This window comes from Dermacentor variabilis, chromosome 1 (genome assembly GCF_050947875.1).
Source record: "Dermacentor variabilis isolate Ectoservices chromosome 1, ASM5094787v1, whole genome shotgun sequence".
Lineage (NCBI taxonomy): Eukaryota > Metazoa > Arthropoda > Arachnida > Ixodida > Ixodidae > Dermacentor > Dermacentor variabilis.
Genome location: NC_134568.1, coordinates 50,207,061 through 50,215,521, shown reverse-complemented (window position 1 = coordinate 50,215,521; position 8,461 = coordinate 50,207,061). Strand labels below are relative to the sequence as shown.

Genomic DNA, 8,461 nt, shown 5'->3' with positions numbered 1-8,461 from the left:
TTGCCTTCGGCTGCGACTTCAAATTGTGCGGCTGACTTGGGACTATAAATTTCGCCTGTACTTCGGTATTGGAAGAGTTTCGGTTTCTTTGAAAACGCCTTTATTAATTTATTTTCGCGGATAGTTCCACTCCGGACTATTCGTCTTCCACCAGAAGGTGATGGGAAGTGGAGTACCATGGTGAAGTAACTATAATGTGGTAGCAGGGTGACGCAGGAGTAAGGCGTCTCTGCTATCGCCGATGATGGTGATTTCACGTTTCAAGTTAAATGAGGCTATATAGGAGCCACTTTATCACGCTACGAGTTGTTAGATTTCGTCCGGCAAGAACGGAACACCACCAGGACCCGTCAAAGGCGTCAGGAAACTTGAAGTGTCACTTAGTGACATGCATGACTTTCATTCGTTCGGAACGGAGTTATCCGTTGCTCTGGCGTACCTCCTATGGGTACTGTACTGATCGGGGATACCAGTATCCATCTCAGAAAGTATACTGCCGGTACGGCGACCAGACGAGGACAGATTTACCTCGAAGATCACATAGGAAAGTTCCCGAAGATCCAAAATTGGTCATCCAGCTACTCGAAGAATATACGTATGAACTATCCAGGCATTTCACATAGAATATGCCCAGCGAGAAAGATATACCCTATTTCGTCGAGCATGTACATGGTATATGCGCTTATTTCCGCCTGGAAACACTTAGTGAAAGACCCGCCGAAGTGCACTGTAAAATAATTTACACCCCTAAGGGTTTTTTTGAGTGTCTATAACTAACCCCCTAGCACCCTAGAAAAAGCTGGGTTTTATAGGCAATTACACCCTTGTGATGGTTATTCTATATTCCAATAACACCCTATCCCTTGAGGGTGTTTTGAACAACATATTACCCTTCGACCCATGGGGTGTAAGGGTGTGATCAGGAATATATTACCCCTTCACCTATCAGGTGTAATGAGCAATATAATAGCCCTTGCTATAAGGGTGTTGAAGTACGGCATATTGAAGCGGGTACACATGCACTTCATTGTATGTTTTGTAAGTCTACAGTCAGGCTAGCACATAGAAATGTTATGTACGGAGTGCATACAATAGGTAATGTGTTTCCAAACGCATGGCATAGCAACTTTGAGAGAAAACACATAAGAACGTGTGAGTGTTCTGCGTGAAATGGTCCATTTACCACAGATACAGGAAGAGTGACTGCATGGAGGGTCATTTATTCTAGCCACCTGTACAATATTTAGAGCTTGCACTACGCCTTGTATGTGGTGACAAGTCTTGTGGTCGTTCTACACTGAAGAACAGTCTTATTCAAACCAATGTTCCAGGGCACAGGCGAGGCTGGTGATGCCTTTGTGTAGCTCCATTCCAATGTCCTAAGGCGAGCCATCATAGATGAAGCCATTTCTTCATTGATCACTGTAGCCATCTGCTTGTTTTCTACCTGCAAAATGATTTGTTGTAATTCAATGTCAGGAAAAGTACACGAAACATGACAAGCAGCGCTTCCCTGCATCATTCACTTTAATATTTCAAGATCACATGAAGACCACGATAAAGAAAACAAGCACAGATGGTACTAACTTCCAAGAAATCGTTATTTCGAAAAAATAAGGCATTTATTCTGCCACATCATGAATGTAGGAGAGAAAGGCTACACAATTAAATGAGGGCAATTCAGAAATTATTGCCTCCAAGCCCACTACTTTGCCAATATTACTGCAAAGATTTTGAATGCTTTATCATTGATGCACTTATGTTTATGCTATCGAATGTCGCCTCACCTTCCTATCTCTTCCCGTTCCAGAGTAATCTAGCAATTCATGGCATCCAGTGGTGACGTCCAGTTGAAACAGCAGGCTGTAATTGAATTTCTGACTGCGGAACGTTGTGCACATATCAACATTCATCGCCATCTGACTGCAGTTTACGAGGATGCCTGTGTTGACATCAGCACTGTGCAGAGGTGGACAAGGACTGTGAAAGACCAAAATCCTGCCGCATCAAATCTCCAGGATCAGCACCGAAATGGACGGCCCACAATGGCTTCTGATGAGGGTCATGAACATCAGGCAGATAAGTTGACTCGGGGCAATCGCAGGATCAAGCAACACCAGATTGCAACAACACTCGCCATTTCCACAGGCTCAGTGAGCCGCATCATTAAAGACCTGCGTTACAAGAAGACTTGCGCTTGTTGGGTGCCACAGCAACTGAAGACTGACATGAAAAAGTTGAAACATAGCCAACAAGTTCAAATCTTCTTGTAACCCAGGAGTTTCTTAATTATCTGGTTCACGGAACCAATGGAAATGGTGAGTGTTCTTGCAATCTGGTGTTGCTTGATCCTGCGATTGACCCGATTCAACTCATCTGCCTGATGTTGATGATCCTCATCAGAAGCCGTTGCGGGCCGTCCAGTTCGGTGCTGATCCTGGGCGTTTGATGCGGCTGGATTTTGATGTTTCACAGTCCTTGCCCACCTCCGCACAATGCTGACTTCAACACAGGCATCCCCGTAAACTGCTTTCAGACGGCAATGAATGTTGAAGGGCGTAGAACCTTCTGCAGTGAGAAATTCAATTACAGCCCGCTGTTTCAAGCGGACATCACCACTGGATGCCATGCATTGATCGATTACTTTGGAACGCGAAGAGATAGGAAGATGGGGCAAGTGACATTCTATAGCTTAAACATCAGTGCATTAATGACAAAGAGCCAAAATGTTTGCAGTACTACTGGCAAAGTAGTGGCAAAGTAGTGTCTTAAGACATCTCCACTAAGCAAGCACATAATCCTGCTGGTATTTTTATTACAGAGGTTTTCACTAAAGATCTTCCAAGCAAGAACTCTTTAGCATCTGATCATTTAGATGCTTTGAACTGGAACACAGTGAATGCATCATGCTTTACAGAAATTTAGCTATTTTAATCAAAGCACAGTTAAAGCCTTTCATGTATGAAGTTTGTCATCTGCTTTCACTTGATCTTGCTGGTTATCTGATTGTAAGTTACACTAAGATCAAACATTCTAATGGCCAACATCTTTCATCTGTGAAGCGCAGAAAACTTTAGTGCATTTGTCAGTGTTGTTACAGCATTCTTAAATGTGATGATTAGGCTGCTGGCTGTTTAGCACTGTAGTAGCATTGTACATGGTGATCATTTTTAAGTTTTATGGAATATTAAAAAATTTCCTGTGGCAGATGGCATAATTCTTGTCCTTGAGCTAGATTATTTGAAGAGGTGGACATCACTAGCATGAGAAATCTAAACACATGTTCGACTAATTAAAAAAATTCACTATTCACTTCATAACTAATTATTTTACTGCGCCTATTGCAATTTACGAATTGTAGCCAGTGAGCTTGGAAGACGTGTGCGCTTGAACTTCCAGGATGACACCAGTTTAGGAATAATTCCCTGATAAAGAACACTACACAATGGTGTTCCAGTTACTTTTGTGCATCAGTGCAGAAAGCACATTTTGTTAAAAAACAGTGGAACAACAGTGCATTTTTACGGCAAGTTTGATGGTCCTTCTGGAAATCAATTCCAAAGTTGATGCATCTTGTAATCTCACTGGCTATGATTCGTAAATTACAATATGTGCTTCATATATGTGGTGGAGCTGGCAAACACTCCTAGAGTTCTACTAGGAAACAGAAATACCGAATAAAGTGGATGGGGAAAAGGCACCTGTTGTAGTTCAATTGGTAAAGCATCGCCCGCGTAATGCGAAGACGTGGGTTCGTTCCCCACCCGTGGCAAGTTGTTTTTTCATCCACTTTCATTTTCAGTAATTTATAATTTCTTTATTTCATTTACTAATCACAAATAATTTACCCTAAGTTGTCCTTGGTGTTAGTGTTTGCTAGCTTCTTAGGATAAGATTAATAAACATCGGCCCCTCGGTTAACCCACTTTCTTTTTGTTTATATGTGCCATGAAGTAAGTAATTGAAAAGCTAATTAATAGATTTTCGTTAATTAGTTGAACATGAGTTTCGATTTCTCGTGCAAGATATGTCTGCCTGTTTGAATATTCCTGCTCAAGGACTAGAATTATGCTATATGCAACAGGTTATATTTAAAAATTCCACAAAACTTACTATCATCACCCTGTATAAAGACACTGGGAATTTTAAAACAAGCTTCAGTGAAGCTTACTGAATTAGCAAATGGCCAGTGCAACTAGCATGATTATCCTGGAAATCTTTTGTAGCTTATAAGCATAGAGCATTTCACTTACACATTTAGGAATGCGAAATTTTCTTGAAATCAGCCCTTTGTTTTTAACAGCTAGCATCCCTGCCAGTTTGGTTAGACATAATGTTGCATGACTTCAATAGTACTGCAAAATCAGATTTTCTTTCTGCTCCCAGTGTCTAGTGATGTATCTTTACCGGTGTCCTTAGCAGCTGAGATAACTAATGTTCCTGCAGGTAAATATCAGAAAACATTGCGATAACTGCCAAGTAAATGCAATCGTGCGTCTTGTTTACAATACAGCATGTGCTCTACCTCCTGCCAGGTTTGTTCTCCATATCAGGCCAGCACGCAACTTGTACAAGAGGCACCTTTCGCATGCATGAAGATATTTTATGAGGTTATGGTGGTGTCAAAACATGACATCAACCATAATGCCTTAAACTATTATATGAAACACTTACTTGTACAAAGATAGAAAAGGCACCAATTTTGAATTTATCACATTCGGTGTACAGTACCATAGTAGAAATTGCTCAACTAGTACAGGTACGCAAACAGGCTAGTTGGTATTGGTCGATGACGTTCGACAATGTGAACTCGACAAAGGATGGAGAAAGAGGTGATAGCATTTTTCTCCATTTCTCGCCACTTTCGACGTCCTTTGTACAAGTCCGCACTGTTGAACATCATGGGTCAACTAGTACAGCCTGAAAAAAATGTCATGAAAGAAAACTTGGCTCTCAACCTCGACAATTCTGCCTGTCAGGTATTATGGTTTCTTCTGAACTTATTTCTTTATATACAGTCATGCCCATCAAGTAAAGCTTACCGAAAGAAATGAAAACAACATCAACACCTCTCAAGGCACATGCATCAAAGGAGTTAGAGCATCATACACATTACCTTTAAGTGCAAAAGTATTCTTTTTCTTAGGCAAACTGCATTTTTAGTTTCTTAAAGCCTATATATTCATTTGTCACAGCTATGGGAAAATCACAAGGTGGAAAAAGATGTGTTGGTGCAATTTCAACATTTATGTACAACAACAAAAGGTAAAGCACAGGAAGTCTCACTGCTCTTCTGTCTAAATGACACTCAGTTTCATTTGTCATGTCCGCTCCCATCCTGATGGCAGCAGAAACAGGAAGAGAGCAGCGTGGTTCAGAAAGCAGACGAAGGAGCTGATATCCTAGCTGACATAACGAGTAAAGAAGGGAGCTGGTCAGGCTATGTAGTGCAGACTTGAGACATCATTAACTAGCGCGAAAAAAACAGCGGACGACAGCTAGAAGCACACACGACAGAGCTCTAGGCTTCAACTGAAATTTTGGCAACACAGAAACATAGGATTCAGGGGATGCGACCTCGACGGATGGAAGCAACATTCATCTTTCCCTTTCCCTGTCTGACAAAGGAGGTATCGGAGCAAATTGATGGATAGGTTCATTTCGAGATACGAACACTCTTTTTGATGAGAGCCAAGGAAGGGGTGCTTACACACCTATCACCCACTTTTTGATGCAAAGTGCTTCGAATATTTTCGTGTCGACCTGCCTCTAGAGCCGCATGGGCAGATGAGCGCTTTGAAACTGCTCAGTGCATGAGCACCTACAGCAATTATTGGCCAGATGGCCACCAGCCACTGGCAGCTGCCCTATCTTGGTTCCCCGAAGCAGTCTTTTAAACACCGACCTGTTTGACTTGAGGGAACATAGGGCTGCTTTCAGTGCCTTAGTGGCTAGCGGCCACCTGGCCAATTATCGCCATACGTGCTCATGCACCAAGCAGTTTCAAAGCAATCGTGCGCTCAGGCAGCTCCAGAAGCAGGTTCATAGGGAAATATACGAACCACTTTGCATAAAGAAAGTGGGGAACAGGTGTGTGAGCAGCCGTCCCTGGCTCTTACCAAGAGTGTTCATATGTGAAATTAACCTGTTCATCAATTTGTTCCGATAGCTCCTGTGTTGTTTCCGTCGGTCGACATTCTGTGCATCCCATGTTTCTGTGCAGCAAAAATTTCAGTTGAAGTCTAGAGTTTTGTCTTATGTGCTTCTTTATGTTGTCGTCTTTTTCACGCTAGTTATTGATGTCTAGAGTCTGCGATGAGCACCAACTAGCCCAAGTGCCTTCTTCAACCATGTAATGCATACGGCAGATAACCGGTGGCACATTCGAGTTACAGAACGGATGCCAAGCGAGGACAAGGGTAGTCAAGGACGGTAGAGAATTACACTGTATGATGAAGTAAGGAAATTTGCAGGCTTCACTTCGAATCAGCTAGCGCAAGACAGAGGTAATTGGAGCTCACTGGGAGAGGTCTTCATCCTCCTGTGGAAAAAATATGTAGGCCAATTGTGATGAAAAAAGTATACCTGTCGGCTCAGACATCTTCACTGCCTTTTGAGCAATGCGTAGGCCCAAGACAATCAGCCGGTTCCCATGCAATTGCTTCATGCTGACTAACTGCATGGGCACAAGAAAACAACTCACCATTAATACCACTCGAGATTGACCACTTAATAAAAGAACCTCTCAAAACTGCAAACACAATTAAGCATTTACCAGCCTAATACATACATATATACAAGCCAAGAATAGTTACAATAACCATACGCTTTATAACTAGACATTAGAATAAGGTAGTGAAACATAGAATAGCCGTAGGATGTTCAGTGCAGTTCATTTCAGAAATACTGTCGACCACTGACAGGACGCCTTAGGCAAGGTTCAGTCGTACAACAAGAAAACAAATAGTAGTAGTAATAAGCATGCGTGCGTGAAACAAAAAAAAAACGAGTTCAAGGTCGAGAAAAATATGATCAGGCTCGGTGTACTTATTTATACGAACAGATAAATTAATAAACAAATAGCGCAACCACGCGTTCATCCGCAACGGCACGAAAGCTTCTAGAACAAACGACTACAACTGAAAACGAAGGACAACCACATAGCCGGGATGGTTGTGGTTCTTTTGTATTAGTTCTAGCGATGAAAGCACAAGCATTGCAAGCTACCTGCGTCATTACCTACCACGTGACCTGGGACAAAAAATAAAAAATAAGAACAAAACGAGTGCAAGTACACAAGTGACATTTAATACGGTTGTCACACTGCACACTTTTGGCCGCGCTCGATCCTGACTGGGATCGAATTTCTGGTCACTTTCGGCTTCCTTGCTGAATCTGCGGACGGGAGCCAATCGCGGTCGAAAATTTCAATCCAGAACAGGCTCAATCGTGATCGAAAGTGGCCGTGTGACACCGGTAAAAATATGCGCCCATCTTAGGCAACAGAATGAATTAGCCAAACCAAAGTATTATTTACCTGCCTGCGCCGTATACTGACGCGTAACAGTACTTAATTCTCTACAACTCTATGTGCGGTCACAATTAGTTGAGGACACACGAACAATGAAACATCCGATATATTTTCATTTCTTTTTCACGTTCGGTGCCCGTAGGCTCCGCCTGAAGTACACATACTACACTCGCGTCCAACACACCTTGTGCTGTCCTTTAAAGAAATTACGCGAAAATTACTACCACAATGACGCACCATAAAAACGCGACGCTGAATGTGACCACGTACGTACCTTTCATATGAGCCGTCCATGCGCCTTGCAAAAGGCCCTCGGTTTGAAGGCGGAGCGCTGTTACGATGTGTACTCTGGGCACGCCATTTCGTTTACGTAGTGGATGGACGATGATGACGATGGACTCCGCCGAAAAAAAGAAGTCCACTTCATCACTGTCCAGGCTGAATGGAAGATGTTTTCTCGTTGACCACGAATGACGGCCGTCGTAGGCATAGTAAACACACTGTCACAAAGAAACACCGATGTAGGCCGCTACTGCCTTTCTTTCTCACACATAATCGCGTCGCCTTCAGTCCAGATGCTCCCTTCGCGTCGATGAGCACAAAAGTACACGAAAACAACGAGGTGGTGCAACCTAACGTAGCGAAAAACAGTCTAATTACTTACAACTTCAAGACTGTCACGGAGAACACTCACATGTGCACCCGGCGGCCCGCCGCGAGACTCAGCAGCGATCGCGGCGACACCCGTCGGTCGAAGTTATTGCAATTTCGGTTTCGTTTTCAAGGCATAAATACATATATTCTTTTAAACTACGTGTGTATATTACTTTCGAGGCTATTTATTTTACGCTACCTCTAAGCAATTATTATTATTATTATTATTATTATTATTATTATTATTATTATTATTATTATTATTATTATTATTGT

At 42.4% G+C, this 8,461-nt stretch overlaps 1 long non-coding RNA gene across 1 annotated transcript; it reads right to left on the bottom strand.

The window, feature by feature from the left end:
• Nucleotides 1-1,199: 1,199 nt before the first annotated feature.
• On the bottom strand, nt 1,200-8,234 carry LOC142577638 (uncharacterized). The gene is made up of 3 exons (XR_012827042.1): nt 7,806-8,234; nt 6,586-6,676; nt 1,200-1,447 (listed from the first exon to the last, which is right to left on the bottom strand). It is a non-coding gene; the product is annotated as an uncharacterized LOC142577638 (long non-coding RNA).
• Between the last annotated feature and the right edge of the window lie 227 nt (nt 8,235-8,461).